Source organism: Antechinus flavipes, chromosome 3 (genome assembly GCF_016432865.1).
Source record: "Antechinus flavipes isolate AdamAnt ecotype Samford, QLD, Australia chromosome 3, AdamAnt_v2, whole genome shotgun sequence".
Lineage (NCBI taxonomy): Eukaryota > Metazoa > Chordata > Mammalia > Dasyuromorphia > Dasyuridae > Antechinus > Antechinus flavipes.
The window spans coordinates 171537613-171559531 of record NC_067400.1 but is presented as its reverse complement, the minus strand read 5'-3'; the positions used below and the strand labels follow the sequence as shown (position 1 = coordinate 171559531).

General features: G+C 33.3%; 1 protein-coding gene across 1 annotated transcript in view; it reads right to left on the bottom strand.

The window, feature by feature from the left end:
* The window catches only part of MCF2L (MCF.2 cell line derived transforming sequence like), a 249890-nt gene that overhangs the window by 87028 nt on the left and 140943 nt on the right, over positions 1-21919 (bottom strand).

Genomic DNA, 21919 nt, shown 5'->3' with positions numbered 1-21919 from the left:
GTAGTGTCAAGAAACTGGAAACTAAGTAGATGCCCATCAGTTGGAGAATGGTTGAATAAGTTATGATATATGAATGTTATGGAATATTATTTTTCTATGAAAAATGACCAACAGGATGATTTCAAAAAGGTCTGGAGTGACTTATATGAACTGATACTAAGTCAAGTGAGTAGAACCAGAGAATATTGTACATAGCAACAAGAAGATTATGTGATAATCAACTCTGATATGATTCAGGCCAATTTCAATAGAGTTGTGGAGAAAGCCATCTGTATCCAAAAAGAGGACTATGGGAACTGAATGTGCATCATAACATAGTATTTTCATTTTTTTGTTGTTGTTTGCTTTCTTTTTTTTCCTCTAATTTTTTTTTTTTGTACAGCATGATAACTGTGGAAATATATTTAGAAGAATTATACCTGTTTAACCTGTAGTGGATTGCTTGCGATCTGGGGAAGAGGAACGGGGAGACATAAGGGAAAAAAAAATTGTAACACAAGGTTTTGTAAAGGTGAATGCTGAAAACTCTTTGCATGTACTTGAAAATAATAATAAAAAAACTATTATTTAAAAAAGTAGTAGTTAATTTGAGGTTATCTTCCAGTAAAGAAGAGAGTTTTTCTAGTATCAGAGTGGTGAAAATCAATAGTCAAAACAAGAAGCTGAGATGTAGTTTGATATAGCGTTAATGTTTCTGAATCAACTAATTAACAATGAAACCTGCAGACTAGAGTTGTGAGTTACCCAAAGCACATGAGTTTTCCTTCTACATTTATTTCCATGCCAGGTTCATATGTACACCCACTCTTCACTTTAGCTATTGAGGGCATTGTTAAAAACTATGATTTGGGTTTATGTCTATATTGTGATGTATTTTATTATTTACATACCTGCACTAATATATTAATATTATTTTGTCTTACTAAATAAATGCTTATGTTTAACATATATATGCTATTATTATGAGTGGTTAGTAACAAAGACCACACAATGTTGATTGTTGTAAATGACTGGTTGGGTAAATAAGAAATCAAAATGTGATGGGGAGAGGGCTTAGAATGATGAATAAGAGAGACACATTTCCCTTTAGCAGGGTCATTCTTTGTAATCCCAAGAGAATTTGAAGGTAACCGTGTAGTAGATATCCCTATCTTTGGGAACCAAGACTAACTAGATATTGGAGGGAGCCAAACCCAGAGAGAAGGAAGTTATCTCATATACTTAGATGAGAGGTGTGAGGCCTGAGTATGATACTAGGAGTATTTATATCCCTTAATAACTATAATGACTAGACCCCACTAATATAGGGCTTCTTAAACTTCTTCTATTTATGACCCCTTTTTGCCCGAGAAATTCTTACATGACTCCTGATATATAGGTATACAAAGTACATATACAAATTAAACATTTACTGATAATAAATTATAATTTTGTTGCCCTATTTAGTTACACAATCTCATATAAGGTCACAACCCACAGTTTAAGAAGCTTTATAGTAGAACATATCTGTTTCTTTGTGTAATAAGGACATTAGAACTTAAAAGTGTTAGAGTGGACAGGATTTTTTCTTTTTTCTTAATAGTTCTTCCTTAGTTGATCATTCTTTTATCATTAGTGGAGTTGATATGCAACTTTTTCCCAAGCTGGAAGTGAGTGTAAGGAATGTAAATAGAAGAGAGGCATTATGGGATAAATAGAAGCTTGTGCTAGATCTCAGAATGACATTTTGGGGGAGGCAGGCTTTGAGACAGGTTACATATTACCATCAGAAGCTCCCAGTAGTTGACTGGGCAGATAGAAAACAAAGCATATGGGACCTCAAAACTTAGAATGATTAAGTAGAAAAAGCACATTTCCCTCCAAAAGGGTTACCCCTTAGAATCCAAGAGAGTTTGAACGGAACTGTGTGGTATTGTCTATTATGGAGAACCTAGTCATGGATCCTTACCTTCATAGAATCATAGATGTAGAAGAGACCTTAAAAGGCAGAATCAGAATTTAAATCCAGGTCATATAGCTCCAAATTTAGTAGTCTTTCCATTCTAGCTCAATGTCTCCCAAATGGTCCCTTAATCTTGATGTTTTTCTTTGGTCCTGCTGCTCAGATATTTAGACATGCAAAAGTATTATCTACTTCTATTATGTTTGTATGAATGCCTGATGTGATTAGAGGTGGCCTTGTCAACCAACCATATTCTTGAGATATTGAAGCTGGAGATATGAATTCTGCTATAAAGAATCTGGGCAAAAGGAATCATGAAGGTGCAAGTATATGCAAGACAAAGGGAAGGAAAAAAAAGTAATATTAAGAAACATTTTCTCTCACTGAACTTCCTAAGTGGAAAAGGACTAAAATAGAGCTCTGAGTGTGGCAAGAGTCTTTAAACTTATCAGTGAGGTTTCAAGATCACTAGAAAAGTAAGCTGCTACACACACACACACACACACACACACACACACACATTTTTCAATTGTCCCCTCCCAGCATAATGAATTGGGAACAGAGAACCATCTACTTTTTAAGCTTATTAAACGGTCTTAAAGAAAATACAAATTGATTACAGTGCTATAAATAAAACACTAAAAGGCAACTTTAATCAAGTATAGCAGAAAATACTGAAGCAGTATTATTGAAGTTAAAACACACATTCTTTTTTCCATTTGTAAGTGATAAACCTCAGAAATGAAAGGTGGCTTTTTTTTTTTTTTTTGGCTAACATATGTTTGGGAAATTTTTTTTTATATTGGAATATTTGAATGTTTGCCAAAAAGCATCTTTTTGGGTTAAAACAACATGTACAAATAAAGTGCTTTTAAAAGGCTAAGTAAAAATAAATAGTTTTATGAGCCTTTCTGCTTGAGAGAGTAGAGCATATAAAGGAACATGACCCCTTGGAGAAATAATGAGCCATGTTCCTAAGGTTATCCTGAATAAGAGCTGAGCCGATTACTTAGTGTTATTGAGGTGATTTTGGACATGAAAATCTTGGCTCATGATCTCAGATTTTTTTCTGATTATTCTACTAGAGTTGCTTTCATTCATTAACTTTAAGAATCACTGTATTATTATTCAGTAAGTTTAGCTTTCCCTAGCTAACTTCTGCATTTTTCCAGGTTAGTAAATAACTTTGTGGTGAATATATATATAATTCTAAAACTGTCTCCCAGCAAACCTTGTAACTTATTACTGTTAATGAGCTATTCACAGGCAAAGATGAAGAGATACAATTGTTTCCATGGAGGTATCCTTTTTCAGTCAGGGCCTAATACATCTATTTTCATTTTCAACATTAATTCAAGACTCAGAACTCTCCACTTCTATACACAAGATTTTCTGTACATAGAACCAAAAGTCAACTTCAGTAATTATTTTTATTTTACACATTAAAAAAATTCATTAATAAAATGTTAAATGGTATAGTTAAGCAAAGAGATTCGTATTTCATATTTTAAAGTTTTATAAAACACGTTTTCATAATTACTCTATGAAGTAGCTAGTATAAGGTATATTATCCTAATTTTATAGATGAGAAAGGTGAAGAATGAGTCCAAGGTCATATAGATTTTAAGGACTAGAGCCTAGACTGACAGAATCACAGTTAGAAGAACTGCTGTCACTATCAAATTCAATCTCTACATGAACAGAATCCTCACTATATCTAATTCCCCCCTAATGAAAATACAATAAACCTGCTTTTACAGATATCACACTTCAATAATAACTCTAGATCATGACCCTCAAAAATATTAAGATTCCTACACTGACTAAAATATATACTTTTAAAAAACACTATTCATTTTGTTGTTTCATTAATCATTAAAAAGTAAATTGGTCCTTTGCAATTATAACACAATCAAATAAATTCAGGAATCACCAAAAACTCATTATATTTTCATCTTATGTGCCTTGACATACCTTGAGTCATCAGCTTTGACTATGGTCTTCAGCTGTAATTTTCTCAGCCTTTTTCCGTCTTCGTTTCTTCTCTTAACAATTGTTCTCTCCCAGAATAATGAATTGGGGATAGAGAACCAGTTACTTTTTAAGCTATCCATTTGCACATATTTGGCAAGCCAAGTCATTTAGTTGGCTGCTACCTGATCAGGCAGGTTGCTCATGGTTCTTTGAAGCTAAAACAGGCAAATTACAAAACTACAGATATTCCCCTCTTTCCCCATCCCTTTCTCCTATGCACCTAATAGAAAGTCCTATAAGCTGTGTCAGAAGAAATGATATAGTGGCAAAAAGCATTGTATTGGGCATCAGAAGGTTTAAGTTTGAATTCTGAATTGACTACTCTGTGACTTTAGAAAAACCACATATTTGAGGCAATTAGGGCTGATGGGGATTTGTGAACTAGGAACAGATTTGTGAACTAGAAACAGATGCCCTCATAGAATCATTGTGATGACTCAGCTAACTTAAATGCAATATAGATGTCAGATAGTATCATTAAAGAGCATTGGATTCTGACTTAAGAAGTCCTAGATCATCAGACATTTAGTAGCTTTTATCCTGGTCACATTAACCATAGAATGACATAACTGGCTTGCACTGACTGGCTTCTAGTATTCCTTCCAGAACTTAATCTATGACTCTATGATCTTCAAGGATTGATACTGAAATAATTGAAATTTACTCTGTTTCTAGTTTTCCTCTCTTCTGTAGGAAAAGATTCCCATATCTGCATCTTAAATTTCTTTCTTTCAAAACAGAATCCAAATAAGCTTTTTGAATCAAATATATTCCTATATTTTTTGATTTTTGAGTCTAATATATTGCCATATTTTTCTATGCAAATGAAGATATTATATCCAGTTCCACCACAAAGCAAGATTTGCAATTTCTTGATCTTTATTCTCTCCAAATGAAATATAGGATGAGTTATTTACTTGGGAATTTAGCTGTTCTACAGGATAGGAAACTTGATAAAAGAAGGTAAGAGGAATAAACCTGTCTTGTTGAGGACTAATTGGCTAGGCAATGTCACTTGAGAATTCAGCAGCAGAGCATTTTATTTATTTACTTCAACCACATTAATGGTATAGGAGAAAGGAACAACAGCAGGAGAGAAATATCTCACAATACTCCCCAATATTAAGGAAAACCTAATACCATAGCTGAAATAAGAAATAACATCAATATGAATTATTTTATTGTGGATATGTGGTCATGATTTAGCACCATGAAAAATGGGAGTGCATATAAGGAGAATCAGAATAGTTAAAGTGCTAATCCTAGACATAGGATGATTATGGTTTAAACCCCATACCACTGTTGGGCACCTGGGAAACTCTGGGCAAGTCATTTGTTTTCATTAAGATTCAGTTTCCTCATCAGTAAAATAGGAAGAAGAGAACACAAACAGCAATATTGTAAGATGATCAGCTGTGAATGGTATAACTATTCTCAGCAATGTAATGCTCTATGACAATTCTGAAGGACTTAAAAGATTAAAAAATATTGTCTGTACCCAAGGAAAGAAATGATGGCGTCTGAATACAGATTGAGGCATATACATCTTTTTAACTTTATTTTTCTTGTGGGCATTTTCTTTTTTTGGTCTGTTTTCTTTCACAACATGACTACTTTGGAAATATTTTACATGACTACATGAACACACACACAAACAAATATATATATATATAACCTGCATCACTTGCTGGCCTTCCTTCTTAATGGGAATGGGTGGGAAGGGTGAGAACTCGGAACTCAAAGTTTTAAAAACAAATTTTAAAAATTGATTTTCAATACTAAATAAAAATAAGTAAAATAATTATAATATAAATGATGATATGATAATTATAAAAATAATAAATATAAATAACATACCAAATAAATTTAATTTTTTTTAAAAAGAAAAAAGCACTTAAAACTTGAGTCATTTGTATAGTTAATGAGATGATGATACCTAGATAATATAGTGCTTTGCATCATTTAAAGTTCCATGTCTATTGTATTTTTATTATCCCCTAACTCTATTTCAGACATCAGCAATGGTTTTTTGAGTGATAATCGTAATTAAATGTGACATTGCCACAAGGTTCTAAAGTTTTCCAGGTGGTTTGCACATTAGGTCACTTGATCTTCCCAACTCTAATGTAGATAGTAAAGAAAATCTTGATTGTTCTTGTTTTATAGATGGATATTACATTAGTTTTTCTTTGGTTTTGCTTATTTTGCTTTGTATCAGTTCATATAAATTGTCTCATGTATGTAGCATTAGCTTTTTAAAATAAAATTTATTCCTCTTTTCTTACAATGCTTAAATATCCCTTATATCTCCCTTTTCTTCTCCCCTCCTAGGGAATTGTCCTATAATAACAAAGAATTATTTTTAAAGAAAAAGAAGAAGGAAAAAAGCAGTGAAATCAATACATTGGGGGGGAGGGAAGAGTAAAAATATATATAATGTTTCACACCTGAGGAGCTACTGTTTATGCAAAGGAATATGTGTTCTTGTATTACTTTGTTCCTTGCAATTTTGTTACATTTAAATTTCATTGTTATGTGGAAGCTTTTTCCATTTTTTGTAGTCATGCTTCTTGGCTCTATTTACTTCATTTTCATTAGTTTATAGCTTTCCATGCTTCTCTTCATTCATGATACTCATCATGGCTTATAGCCTAATAATATTCCATTACATTCATGTACCACAATTTTGATGGACATCTTTCCCCATTGATAGGCATCTACTCTGTTTCCAATTCTATGCCATAACAAAAAATGCTGCAATAAATATTTTAAAGTATATGGGACCCTTAGTTCATTTTTTTCTTTAGATTTACTTTTAAAAGAAACAATAAGATTTGATTCTAAGCTGTGAGAACGAAGAGGAATACAATCTAAATGTCCCACACACAATTCCCAAGTAGACTCCAGAGTACAAATGTAAGGGTAAAAGGCTTCTCTATGTTAAAAGAATATTTATGTTGGTATTTTATTTTATTTTATTTTATTTTTTGCTGAGACAATTAGGGTTAAGTGACTTGCCCAGAGTCATACTTAAGTGTCTGAGACAGATTTGAACTCAGGTCTTCCTGAATTCAGGACTGGTATTCTATCCACTGTCCACTGGGGCTCTATCTATCTGTCCCTATGTTGGTACTTTTTTTTTTTTTAATGAAGCTAATACTACAATTTTTATTTGGAATCCTAGAGTTCAAACAACAATATTAGACAAATTATATTTCCACTTTTTAATTTTTTTATTATTATCCTCTAGTCTGGTGTGGCTACAGTAGTGATTACAAGGCTAATCTCATAATGAAGTCCAACCATTATTCATTATAGCACCTAGTATTAAGAAGACTAACCTGAAGAGTTCAATTAGCCCCTGAAATGTTGGGATGACTTGAACTTAACCCACGTAGCTACTTCTGAGTCACAGTTCACTTTTGTTTCTTTAAGAATCCCTGATGAGGTGGCAGTGACATGGATGCAATTATTCTACCCTTTCAAATAGTCTCTAATATTTTATGTTTTCTTCAAAGGATGATCTTTGACTTGGAGTTTTCCTTTTTTCTTTCTCCTCAAGTGGTAACTAAGAGATTTTTCCAGGTGAGAAGAAAGATGACAATATAGTTGCTGGGTCTAGTAGTTTACTTTATGCTAATGGATTTTTATCAGTACTGTTATTATATAGGCTTTGGTACTCTTTCAACATCATGCCAAGAAAGTCAATTTTTCTATAATTTATTTTTATCATTGGTATTATTAAGCCCTTTCTTCTGGCTTAGGAAAAAAAGCTCAACTGTTTTTACTGTTGGCGGAGAATTTAAAAAAGAAACTAAATGGTTATTGTCAATTCAAACTCACTTGGATAACAAAAACATCAGTCATCATTATCCAACTACCAATTCCCAAGAGTAATAATGGAAAATCAAAAGGAGGGTACAATTCCACTAACCAAGCCAGGTAATTTTAATGATTAACTTTCAAACTGGAAAAATAAAAAGAAAGAAAGAGATAAAAAAGAAAAGGCTCCTTTGTACCTTTTTCTTCCTACTTGAAATAAGATCAAAGCAATTTTGAATCTGGTGAAAACCTGGCTGCCTGAAAAAAAAAGCTCCACATTTCCCCCAAACTATCAGCAATATAACTACAGAGCTAAACCAACTAAAGTAATTACTAGATGAAGTTATCATTATTGTGCATGACAAAAGTTAGGATGGGGGAGTTCAAACTATCTAAAGCAACAAAAACCTACCCCAAAACTTTCTCTCTTTTAAAACTTTATTTAATTAATATTTTTCCCCAGTTACATTTATTCTCTCTCTCCTTTCTCCCTGTCCCTCCTTAAAAGTGTTGCTACTGACCACTTCCTTCCCCAATATGCCCTCTCTTTTATCACCCTTCCTTCTTTCAATATCCCATTCCTCTCCTATTTTCCTGCAGGGTAAGATAGATTTCTATCCCCCTATTGTGTATGTATGTTATTTTCTATTTAAGCCAACTCTAATGATGGTAAGGTTCACTCACTCATCCTTCTCTTCCCTCTCTTTGCCTCCACTGTAAAAGTTTTTTTCTTGCCTCTTGCAGATAATCTGCACTATTCCATCATCTTTTTCTCTTTCTTTTAGTACATTCTTCTCTCATCCTTTAATTTCATCATTAAAAAAAAGTATTGTTCCTTCATGTTCACTTCACACCCATGCCCTCTGTTTTCCCAGAACTCTCAAGAAAATAGGCTAATTCAACTGTGGAGCTGACAAATTTCACGACTGTAGAGTTTCAATATTAAAAAATAAGCCTTCAGCAAAGAGATAGGATTACAATCACTGTTAACTAGAAGAACGAAACATCTGAATAAGAAAACAATGAGAATAGCAAGAAATAGTACTTTTTATTTTTTCAGGTCAATTTCAAAATTTATACTTCATCATTTTTTGTATCCTTCAGGCAATATCAGTTTTGTTATTCAAAACTAATAGCAACTTATAATTATGAACTGAAAGAGGCCTTAGAGCTTACTAAGTTCAACTTTTCCATTTTGTAGAAGAGAAAACTGAGGTTAAGACATGTCCAAAGTCACATAGCTAACAAGTAGCAGTATGGATTTTTAATATAAGTCCTTTAGACTCCAAAACCATTATTCTCCCTCTTATATCACATGATCCTTGAACATGGAAGAGTATGAAAGAAAACATTCTAGATTTATCCTTTCTACTTTCTCATGGAGTTACTTGGCTTCATAGAGATTTCTTTTATAGTCTCAGAAGCTGGAGTAACCATTCAAATTAAAGTGTAGATTTTTGAATCAGGAAGACTTGGGTTCAAATATCTCTAAGCTTTAGGTTCCTCATCTGTTTTGCAGATGGTGAAACTAGAGTATAACTGAGGTCCTTTCCAGCTATAAGTCTATGATCCCATGATTTGCATATATTATATAGAATCTCAGAACTGGAAGGGAGCTTAGGGTTAATCTCATTCAATCTATATCTGATCAACATTCCCCTCTACAAACTCTTCCTAAGGACTGTTAAAGAAGACCAACTTCCCATATCCTGTGGTAAATCATCTTGTATTGCATAAGACTAAATGTTAAGAATTTCTCTCCTTCTATTGAACGTAAATTTGCCTTTCTGCAAACCTCATGTTCTCCAAGTTCAGCCATTTGGAGCTGAGATGAATAGATCCTATGACAGGGCTTCCAGATGACAGTCTTTCAAATACATTGTTCAATTGTGACTCTTTGTAACCCCATTTGGAGTTTTTCTGGCAAAGATACTGGAGTAGTGTGCCATTTCTTTCTCCAGCTCATATTTCAGATGATGAATCTGAGGTAAATAGAGATAAATAACTTACTTAGAATCATCCTGCTAATAAGTGTCAGGCCATATTTGAATTTTGAAATTGAGTCTTTCTGATGCCAGCTTGGCCACTGTGCTGCCTAGCTACCCTAGAAAATATTAGCAGGCATTATATATTCTATTCCCCTCCCTCTATGCTCCGTTTCTTCTATCTAAATGTTTTCAGTTCTTTCAGTTAACTAATGACAAAGTCTCTCAACCATTCATGTCTAAAATAGGGGACCAAGATAGTACACTTGTGCCCTATTTTTTACTCCACCAGACATGGAAGGAGATGGAAAAGGTTTACCACAAAAGTTCTAGGGCTATAACTTGGAAAAGCCAGTCAGTGGGAAGTAGGAGGAAATACTGTGGGCTGGGACCAAGCAGATTGCCTGCCTGTTTCTTCCTGCAGTGCCAGATTACAACAGAACCTGCTAACAGCCTCCTTCAAAGCCACAGACTTTAGGCACCCTGCCTGGACTCTCTACTATGTAATTTATGTATTTGTTTAGAAGCATGTGCTTCCATCGCACCCTATACTTTAAATTTATATTCTAAGGAGAGATGTGTTTTAACAATTTAACCAACAGTGTGTTTAAATGACAGCTGTGGGGAGACATATAAACACACAAAGCAATTGAGAAAGAGGCAAATATTAACATAATTTGCAGATGAGAATAAAAAGGATTGTTTAAATAAAAGAGTTATAAGGGTGAAATGTTTTTGACAAAAGAGGAGAATTAATTTTAAAAACTATTATTTCTTCCTTGGCAGAAAGAGGTGTCAGAGAGAAGAGAAGAGTAGCTCTTGTGACTTTAAAAGTCACTTAATCTTCTCAGTCCTCCATTTTCTCATATGTTAAAAAAGTTGTTACTATCATCCCAGTTTTAGAACTATAATCCAAGAGAATGCAATGAAATCTCAAGTACTATTTTATTTCCAAAGTTTAGCTCTTGCTTTGAATCTATAAAAACTTTCACATCCAAGAAAGAATAAGTTACATCAAGAAAATAAATTTTGGGGCAGCTAGGTGGCACAGTAGATAGAGCACCAACCCTGAAGTCAGGAGGACTTGAATTTGAATGTGGTCTCAGACACTTAACACTAGCCCTTAGGAGTCTCCCTTATTCCTTATTAGATTTATAGTATATTAGATCCATAATGATTTCCATTGCAATTCCTTCATTTACAAGGTACCTAGATTTTCTCTTTTATGTAGTTCTTAAAATACAACAATGTTTTTCCTCTTAAGCTAAATGGAACAATATAGGAATAAAGGTTATGTTTTACTAGATATACACAAGAAAGAAGGAACAAAGCAGGTTAGGTACAAAGCTATAACGATATGCTTAAATTCTGACTAGAAGAGCCCAATTTTCTCCCCTTCAAAACTCAATTCCAAACAATATGAGGAAGGAAGAGGAGTTGAAACCAGTCAGTGTGAGTTTGACTATCATTGGGACAATCTGATGAAATTAAGCCAAAATTAACATGGAATGAAGATAGAGATAGAACAGGGTAACCAATTAAGAGGGGAACAGGTTATATAGGGAGCTGGCCTTGGTGCTAGTTAGGTTTGCGTCCTGAGTAAAACAGAAAATTATTGACTGGATAATAGTGAGCAAGTTACTTAATCTCTCAGTACTCTAGGAAACTTGCTAATACTTAAACTGAAGAGGAGGTGCCAACCTGCATTAATAGGAGTATGTTCATCTGGGAGTTCCCTATACTAATGAAATTATACAACCAGTTCCTGACTCTATCCCTATAACAAGTATCATCTGTCCCTTTTTCCTATTTACCTAGCAGCCTCCTTGGAAATTAGAGCTGTGAACCTAAGCTCATCCTCTTATTTCAAGGAAAATTCCCAGAAATGGCAGTCTGCATATGAAATAATAATAAAATTGCTAACTGTTTCTTAAAAAAAAAAGGAATAGGTAAGGTAAGCAAAAGAAACTATTAACAATATCTACTATGTCCTAAATTTCTTGTACAAATTGTAAAGTAATTTTAACTCTGGATTTTGATACTTGCTCAGAACTTATATATCTCACTTAGGGCTTTCCTACTCATACCATGAGAACCGTCTGTTGTAGTGTTGTGACTCTTGGGGCTTCCTTAATCTGCCACTGCTTAGAAACAGTTGTTTCCTTAGAGAGAGTAATGCCCCCAGAAGCTTAGCATAGGCTGGAAAATAAGACTGTGCATAGAAAATACTTGGGCACATAGGAAGTTATATATTTGTACAGCATATGTACACACGCACACACACATAGCAAATTTTGTGAATTGTTTGTAGAGATCAGACCAGCATAATGTTCAAAGTTTGACCTTCCTATTATATCTTTTTGGTTATCATTTTAATTCAACCAATATTTTAAAAGTAGTAACTACATGTAAAATAATGTATAAGATGCTAAGGGTAAAAAGGAAAAAAATGGGGGAAAAGGCTCTATTCTAAAGGAGCTTACATCTATAGTAGCAGGGACAGGGAAGGATGATGTTAAAATGTACATAGATTCATTTAGATTTAGATTTAGAAGGGATAGGACATTGACAGTGTTCTTGTAGGAGGTAGCACCTGAACACAGCTTTCAAAGAAAGCAGAAATTAGATTTGAAGAGGAAAGAGAAAGGAAGAATACTTTTCCCCAAAGCAAAAACAAGAGGTAGCTGTGGGTAACTCTTCTCAGATCTGGTAGGGGAGATGAATCATTAATACTTACAAAATTCATTTCTACCTCCACAATATCTTCCTCATCCTCTCCTACTTAAATGGCTACCATTTTGACCAAGAGTTCAATCCCTTATTATCTTGTGCTTAGACTATTCTAATTGGTCTTCTCCTTTTCAAATCTTCCTCTAATCAATGAATTCTAACATGCAGATGCCAAAGGAATTTTTCTGAAATCTAGATATGATTATGTCTCTCCTTTACATAAAAAGAAGCTCCCTGTTGCCTCTAAGTTAGAATATAAATTCTGTTTAGCTTTTAAAGTTGACTCTTATCTCCTTTTCCAATCATAGCTATTTTCCCCTTTCTCATATTCTACAATCCAGTCAAACTTGTTCTTTTGCGGTTACTTACACACTTGACATTCTATTTCCTATATCGGTGTCTTTGTACTGGCTGGTTGCCCCCATGTTTAAGAAAGTGTTTCTTCTTTACCTATCTTTCTTAGAATCTCTTTTCCTGAAAAATGCCACTCCAACTCCATTTTTTACATGAAGTCTTTCATGATTTTGTTCAAGTGTTAGGGTCTTCCCCTTCCAAAAATATATTTTGCATTTACTTTCTTTGTATTTTGCATATACATAGTTATGTGCCTATTATCTCATTTGATAAAATATAAATTCCCTGAAGGCAGGAACTGTTTGCTTTTTATAATTTGCCTCAATTTCTACCTAGTTTTAAACACTAAATAGACATAGCCTTCAGTTAAAGTGAGATCATTTGAAAACCTTAGTTTGAAAAGGTCAAGACTTCCCATTTCATTCAGGGCCATCAATTCTGTGATGCAGACAGATGGGAAGGACTTCAGGATAAATGCCTGCCTCAGGCTCTAGCATTAAAGACCAGTTTCATGAAAGATGAGACACCAAAAGTATTGCCAACTGAATCCAGGACAAGAGTTAGAACTCTGCTTACACAATGGACAAAACTTGGCAAAAAGGTCAAGTAGGAGTGAAGAGGAAATCAGAAGAAAGTTTGATTACTAATTAGTTGACAGTAAGTCCCAAAATTAATCCTTACTAACTTTCGCAATCTGTAAACTTTATCTCTTTTCTGTATTATGTTAATATCCTTCTTTCCCCTATTTATTTTTCTCCTTTATTGTTTTATAATCAATTTCCTTTTAAAAACTTGCCTTAGTTGACATCACTGACCTAAAAGTAGAATGATTCTCAGAGACCACCTAATTCAACACATATCCATGTAAAATTTTTTTTTAAAAAATATTTACTTGTTTAAAACTTAAATAGAAATAGAAAAAAGAAAACAAAAAAAAATGAAAAAACCTGTCAGGAACATAGCAGAGGATTAAAAATATGAGACAACAAATTTCCATTTCAAGAAAATCTATAAATCAAATACTATACATTGTATTCAGAGGTGTCCATTTTTCCTTTGTTTTCTTTTAGGTTTTCTTTTCTTTTTTTTTTTTTTTTTTTAATCTGCTGTAGTCTTTTTATTTTATTCTTTTTCCTTCCTCTTCCCTGCTGTTATTTCCCCTAAGAAGAATAAAATTTAGCAGGGATATATTTATACATAAATACACACATATGCAATAGATATCTACAATTATATATATATATACATGTACATATATACACATATATATATATGTGTGTGTGTGTGTATATATATTCATCTATGTAAGGCCATACTACATTCCTTTGTCCTCTATTTCTCTGAAGATGAATAATATCACTCTAAGTCCAAGTCTTTTTTTTTTTCATATTTTCCTAAATCCACCAACTCATATATGTATTTAAAATTTTATTATTAGGAGCCAGTGGATCCCCTATAGATTATTATTAATTAACTTACACAAATGTTTTTACAGATCAATAAACATTTAACTTCATATTCAATTCATATGCAAAGTCAAATTATTCCATTGTACAATTGTGGCAAATTATGTGTGTGTGTGTGTGTGTGTGTGTGGGTGTGTGTGTGTGTACACAGGATGTAATAGGATCAATAAAGAGGGATTATTTATATTATAAAAAGGTCAGTAAGTTATAGGAAGACTTATCATTCATCCAGGTCTCCAGGATATTTAAAATTATTTGATTGACAGAAATTCAATATGCATGCCTTTGAAATAAAGGCTATACTTATATTACAAATATCCTTATTTTTAATAAGAAGGAAATTGATTCTTATTAATGTAAATTGGTAAGCTCAAGGTCACATAGTTAAACATCAGAGACAGATAATTTCCAGAAGTGATGCTTTCCCACCACATTATGATACTTTTAGAGGTTACTACGTTGCTGTTAGGAAGCAGGAAAAAGAGAAGGAAACTTTGTGTTTTTCCCCTGAAAGGAAACTGTGTAGCTGCTTATTTAACCCAGGTAGATAGAGGCAATGCTGGGTCTGAAGAACCCAACAGATGACATCATTAACCTAGCTCTTGAGACTTCACTTCTTGAGAGGTCTCACCTTTCCAGGTAGTAGGGGAGCTGAAGAGCAGCAGCTGCCTTTTCCTCTCTAGTTCTAACATAGGATTCCACCTTGTTTTTCTTTCCTGTTCCATTCATTGATAGTCCCTGAGGCCAAAGACTATCTGCCATTGGGTGGAGGGGGAGGGTCACTCTCAACCAGACATTGTTAAAGAAAATAAAAAAAAATATTTATTGAGGAAAAAAATCTGAAGTCCTCCCTATCCTCTAGAGAAAGCCTAAGATCTGATGATACTTGGCCAAGCTCCAAGTTCAAAATAGTTCAAATGAAATGCATTCATATTTCAGTGGAAAGTCCTGAAGGTAACTTCTTCCTACAAAAAAGTCATCTTCACTCATTTCTCCCAATAAAAGGACTAAATATTTAGCTATCTTCCAAATTAGGAAACAGGGAAAATAGTGTATGAATTATAGAGGAAAGAATGGAAAGACATAAGATCAGAGATAGGAGAGAATGCTTAGAAGTTGAATAATAGATTATTACTATTGCCTCTTTGAGAGATGATACTTGTCTACACTTATCACTCTGGATTCCATTTATTTTGTTAGATTAGAGCTAAGCCCTAGAAGCTCTTTGTTGCTATTGTTCAGTCATGTTAATTGTTTTTGAGGCTTTGTGATTCCATTTAGTGTTTTTCTGGCAAAGATACTAAAACTATTTGCCATTTCCTCCTCTATCTTATTTTACACATGAGAAAATAAACAGAGTTAAAGTGACTTGCCCAGAGTCACCGAGGTAGTAAATGTCTGAGGGTTAGATTTGAACTCAGGAACATGAATATTACTGACTCCTGGCTTAACACTCTATCTAGTGTGCCACTTAGCTCCTGTGAACAAATGAAAATACATTTATTATTCACTCATTATGTGCCAAGCAGTGTGCTCAATAATTACCATACATTTGACTAAAATTGCATTTACATTTACATATGTACCTACAGTATTCATCTGATTAAAAACTTCATACCATCTGCCTCTTTAATTCTCTTTAATCTTTTCTAATTACCTTGCAGCTGCTAATCAGAAGTAATGTTTTAAATATGTACTTTTATCATTTGCATGTGATTATAGAAGTAGGAATGCTAAAACTAGAACCCAACATTCATTTTTAATGGCTGAAATATATTCTTTGTAAAGAATGAAGAAATTAGTTTCTTTTAATAAAAATACCTTGGGAAAAGTGGTTTATAATTGATGCTTACATTATAAAGAATATACATCAAATCTGTCCTTTTTAAATAAACATGCATTTTTCTCATCTTTTTCCTTATCTTTTCAAAGGGAAAGGAATTGGAGAGGAAAGAGAAGAAAGGGAGGGGGGAGGTGAGAAAGAGAAGGAGAGGGAAAGGGAAAAGGAAAGAGAGAATATGAATTTTAAATAAACATTTTTAAACTAGACATGCAATCTCCATTCTCTCTTGGATGCACGACTACCCAGCTATATTTTAGGTTAGGGCATTTACCTCATCTCCTAATTATTTGAGGGATACTTGTACTTACCTTGAAAGAAAAATAAAACTCCAAATAAAATTATGCTTAAGATGACTTACTTCCCACATGATGGTTTTTATATGAAATTCTTTTCATGTGACTACGTATCAATAATACTTAGGGAGGTAATAAGTATAGAAAATAGTTAATCTAAGATAGAGGTTCAAATGTGACATTTGACACAGATTGGCAAAGTGATCCTCAGCAATTAATTTCTCAGTGATGATAGCAAAAAAAAAAAAAAAAACTCAAAGAGGAAATGGACCAACATATGAACAAAAACATTCACATTAATTCTTTTTGTCAGAGCAAAGAATTACAAACAAAAGTGAGAAATGACTGAACAAATTAAGATATGTTACAATAATGAGATATTGTGCCACATGAAACAATGAAAACGACAGTTTCAGAAAAATGTAAAAAGTTATATATGAACTGATATAAAATAAAATAAACAGAACCAGAAAAAATTAAGCAAATAACAATAGGACTATAAAGAAAAACAACTGATTAATGCAATGATGAAAAGGAGTGATGGATTCAAGGTGCAGTAATGAAAGATTTATTTTCAGATATGAACAATGGGATAATTTTTTTTACTTGATTGGACATTTGCTGCCAGGGTTTCCTTTTTCTTTTCAACAGGAAAGAATTTGGGGAGGAAAGAGGTGAATGACAGAGAGAGAAGGAAGGGAAGGGAAAGAGAAAAAGAGAGAGACAAATGGAGAGGGGGGTGACAGGGAGAGGAGGAAAGAGAGGGGAAGAGAGATGTCATTAAGCAAGAAAGTTTTGAAAATTTGCTTTATCAGATGTTTAAAAGGAAAAGTAAGTTTTGAATACTTCATATTTGTAGTTTCATGTATAATCCTTATTTTGGTTCTACTTTACATAAAGAATCCTTATTTATTTGGTTTTTGCTTTAAATTCAGATTAAAAAAAATAATATTTAAAGTCTTTTAGTACCCACAACTTTTTTTTTAAAGTTACAAAACAATTTCTGTTGATACTAGAGAGTCTCATCAAGATTTTAAAAACATAATAGCACATATCCAGACCTTTGCTCCCTTAGATGGCTTCTAAAGTATTGCATCCAGCTGACTATAAAAGTTGCTCACATATATGAAAACAGTATAGATTATAATAATTAGTTCCACCAGATGGCAGTGTACTTTGTTTTTTCTCCATAAGAAGCTTGGAATCCCAGGTTCTAAAACAACATGGGGAACTCTTCTTCCCCCCACCCTCCATCATTACAATATACAAAGTGCTTTGCTTCCTACTCCATTCTCTCATTGCTTTAAAAAAAAAACTAAATAGGAAAAGAGAAATTTTGTGAAAGCTAACCCATCTAAATGAATATTTCATGCCTCTTCTTTCAAGAGAATGAAACCTGTTATTCATGCGTCAAATTTTCAAACAGATCTTTAAATTATTACTACTACCCATAATTCATAGGACTTGGTTCTAGGTGTATATCATACAACATGTACATATGTCACATATATCACACATATGGACACAATTTCTTTGTTAATTTAACCAAAGATAAAAATTGAATAATTTTTTTTGATGAGAACTTCAGGGAATAGGGTGTTTATCATTACATATAATGGAATCTCTGGCATTTTGCAAGTACATAGTATAAGTACCACTTCCTACACAAGATCTGTCCTAAGCCACCCACTTGTTACTCTAATGGGATTCCCCATATACACACACACATATATATATATATATGTATGTATATGGGGAATATATATATCTGTGTATGTATAAATGATTCCATCCCTTACAAGTATGTGTATGCTTTGTGTTTATGTCTCTGAGTACATGTTGCTGACTTTCAATTAAATAAGATCCTTGAGAGCAGGAATGGTTTCACTGGCCTTTGTGGCTATCCATAGCACAAAGACAAGTGCTGGCACTGAAAAAATGCTTGACAGATTAAAAGGGAAAAAACAGAAGAATGAGGCTCCCAGTGCTATCTCTATCCTTGGGTCAGTGTAATACTTGCCAATTTGGCTTCATCTAGTCTCATTTACTCTATCTGTAAAACAAGATTGATGCAATCAAGTCTCTACTTCACCTGACACTACAACCAGGTAAGAAATGGAGAACCCCAAATCAGGTTCTCCTTGGCTTAAAACTACTACTCAAGCTGGGCTAACATGGGAGTCTGTGTCAGTTGTGAAAAGATCTAAAAGGGGAAATGCTGCATGTCTCTGAACAACTATTTGGCAACGGCTTTGGGAAGTGGTAGATTTCATGAACTCAATAAATCAGTTTATTTCACCTTGTGGCCCTTGCCCACCTAAAGTTCCTAGAGTGACATAGGGAGAAAAAAAGACCTTATGCCCTTTATGCCCATCTTTATGAAGATGGAATGAAATAGTTTGAGAACCAGTGAGTTAGACTGAGCAAGAATAATGAAAATAGAGCAAAACCCAAATACATTTTTTTGTGGAAGGTTTTGTGTGTGTGTGTGTGTGTGTGTGTGTGTGTGTGTGTGTGTGTGTCTTCCCTGATAATTTACATTTCTAGAAACACACTAAGAATCCAATTGGTTCCATCTTAAAAAAAAAAAAAAGAACATGTACATAGCAAAAATGACATTTTCCCAAAAGAAATATATTTAAAATATCTTTCCTATTTCATACAACTCAATAAAAACAATGAAAATAATTTCAATGTGTTCAACACCTCTGGGAGGAATCCTGAGGATTCCATCACTTCCTTCACAAGTAAAGTGATTTGATGAAATAATAATGATTTTTTTAAAAAAGCACATCATACATTTTGCCATATGTTGCATGTCTAGATTCAGAGACTTATTTCAAGTTGGATTCCAAATAAAAAGGCTTTGGTACTATCATAAACCAAGAAAACCAATTGGAGCACAAAATGGAGCAGCACATAAGGCTTCCAGAAGAACTCTTATGTTACAACAAGAGGTTCTGTGAAGATTAGAATTTTAGTCAGTGGACTCTGTTTAGAAGAACCTAATGCTAAGATGCTTTCATTACAGAGAAGGCTACTTGGTTTAGAAGACTTTTCCAAATGGAAGGAACTATATCTCTCCTTATTCTGATAGAGACACATATAGAAGAAGAGAGAGGGAAGAGAAAGAGAGGGGAAAAGGGGGAAATAGGAAGGAGAGAAGGAAAAGAAGAAAGGGGGGAGGGGAAGGAGTGAGAGGGAGAGAGGGAAAGAATGAGAGAAAATATTGTTCTTAAAACTTTGCCTGGTCAGTTATTTGCCAGGGTCAATTATCTTTCTGTATGTGATTTAAATTTACCTAATCACTTCTAAAACAAAATAAATAAATAAAAATTTGCGCCCAAGCTCTTTGTAGTAACTTCATAGTCAAACTACTATAATTTTTTTTGCTGGGGTTATGGCCACTTCAAAATATTCCTGTTTATAATTTGGAACTATGCCCAAAGGCTTATAAAACTGTGGCTGTCCTTTGATCTGGCAATACTAAGTGCATATTCCAAAGAAATTTAAAAAAGAAGGAAAAATGAACTATTTAAAAAAAATTATAACAGTTCTTTCTTGTGGTAGCAAAGAATTGAAGAAGGCATTAATCAATCAGGGCATGGCTAGCAAATTGTAGTATATAATTGTAGTGAATATAATTGTGACTTCTAAGAAATGACAGAAAAACCTGGAAAAATATGAACTGATGCAAAATGAAGAGAGCAAAACCAGGTGAACATAGTACACAGTAACAGCAATACTATATGATGATCAATTGTGAATGACAATTATTCTCAGCAATACAATGATTCAATACACACGCGCACACACACACACACACACACACACTCTCACTCACTTTCACATAAGGGATCATGATGTAAAACAACATCCACCTCCAAAGAAAGTGTTGGAGTCTGAATATAGATCAAACCATATTATTTTCACTTTTTTGTGAGGTTTTTTATTTGGTCCGTGTTTTCTTTCAAAATATGACTAATATGTAAATGCTTTGCATGATTGTACATGTATAATCTACATCAAATTGCTTAATGTCTCAGGGAAGGGGAAAGGAAAGAAGTGAAGGAGAGAATTTTAAACTCAAAATTTAAAAAGAATATTAAAATTGTTTCATATATAATTAAGAAAAATATTTTTAAAGTCCTACTCACTACTGCCAAAGTCACCTTATCAATTCATTACTATAACAATAATAACACAATAATAACAAAAGATAATACAACATTCATATAGTGTTTACTATGTGTCAGGTACTGTGCAAAGTGTGTGACACATAGTAAACACTATATGAATGCTTTAGAATTATCTCATTTGATTCTCACAACAATTGTGGGAGGTAGGTGAATGCTATTATCACCCCTATTTTATATATGAGGAAAATAAAAGTTAAGTGGCTTGCCTAAGTTTACACAGGTAGGAAATGTCTGAGTTTGGATATAAACTCAGATCTTCTGGACTGTTGACCTGATACTATCAATAACTAAGTCTACTACTCTAGAGTTATTCCATTGGCTTCTAGATCAAATTAACTTTGAAATTTGCTATTAATTAAATTCATTCTATTTTCTCTTCTCTATTTGATCATGCAGCCATATTCCAATTAAACTAGACCATATAAAGGGCCCTCATGTTCCATCTTTGCTTTTTAATCTGAAACTCTCTGCTTAAACTATACCACATAAAAAGAAGAACATTTCTTCTACTATACAACTATGTCATATATCTCTCCTTCTTAATTAAGGGTTCTTAAATTAGGTATGTGAACTTAAAAATAATTTCATAACTTATTTCAATATAATTGATTTTCTTTGTAATTACATCTTTTGTTTTATGAATTAAAAATTATTAATCTGAGGAGTCCTAAGGCTTTATCAGACTACCAAGTGTCATTGATATATCAAGAAAAAAATGATAAAATCCCTGTTCTAAATTATATTTAAAATTCCCTTACATTCATGAAGGCTTGTTTAAAGTAAACATTTTTTCCAATTTCGCAATCTGATTGCTTATTTCTTGAAATCTCCCTTCCTTTCAAAGCACTTTTGAAATTATTATATTATGTATTTCTGTTGAGTGCTAGAGTGTATCATAAGTTAGAATGTAGGTCATATTGGCCAGTAAGCACTCCAAGAAACCCACAAGGGACTTAAAATGCTACAGACCACAATACACTTGTTGTCTTAAGTAACTGACAGAACTTGTTTTTGTTATTTCTTAGGACAGGGAGCTGAAAGAAGAACCTTATTTAGTTCACAACCCTAGGGAAAAAAACCACAATAATTTTACTTTTTTAAAAAACTAAAATATAAAAATAAACCAACAAAAAGACAATGTTTTTCTTGCCACAGGACAAAAACAAGTTTTACCCCAAATATCTCAGTTTACTGTATGACAGACTACTCCCTCTCAGCAGTCAGTGACGCTGAACATCACAGAATGGGTGA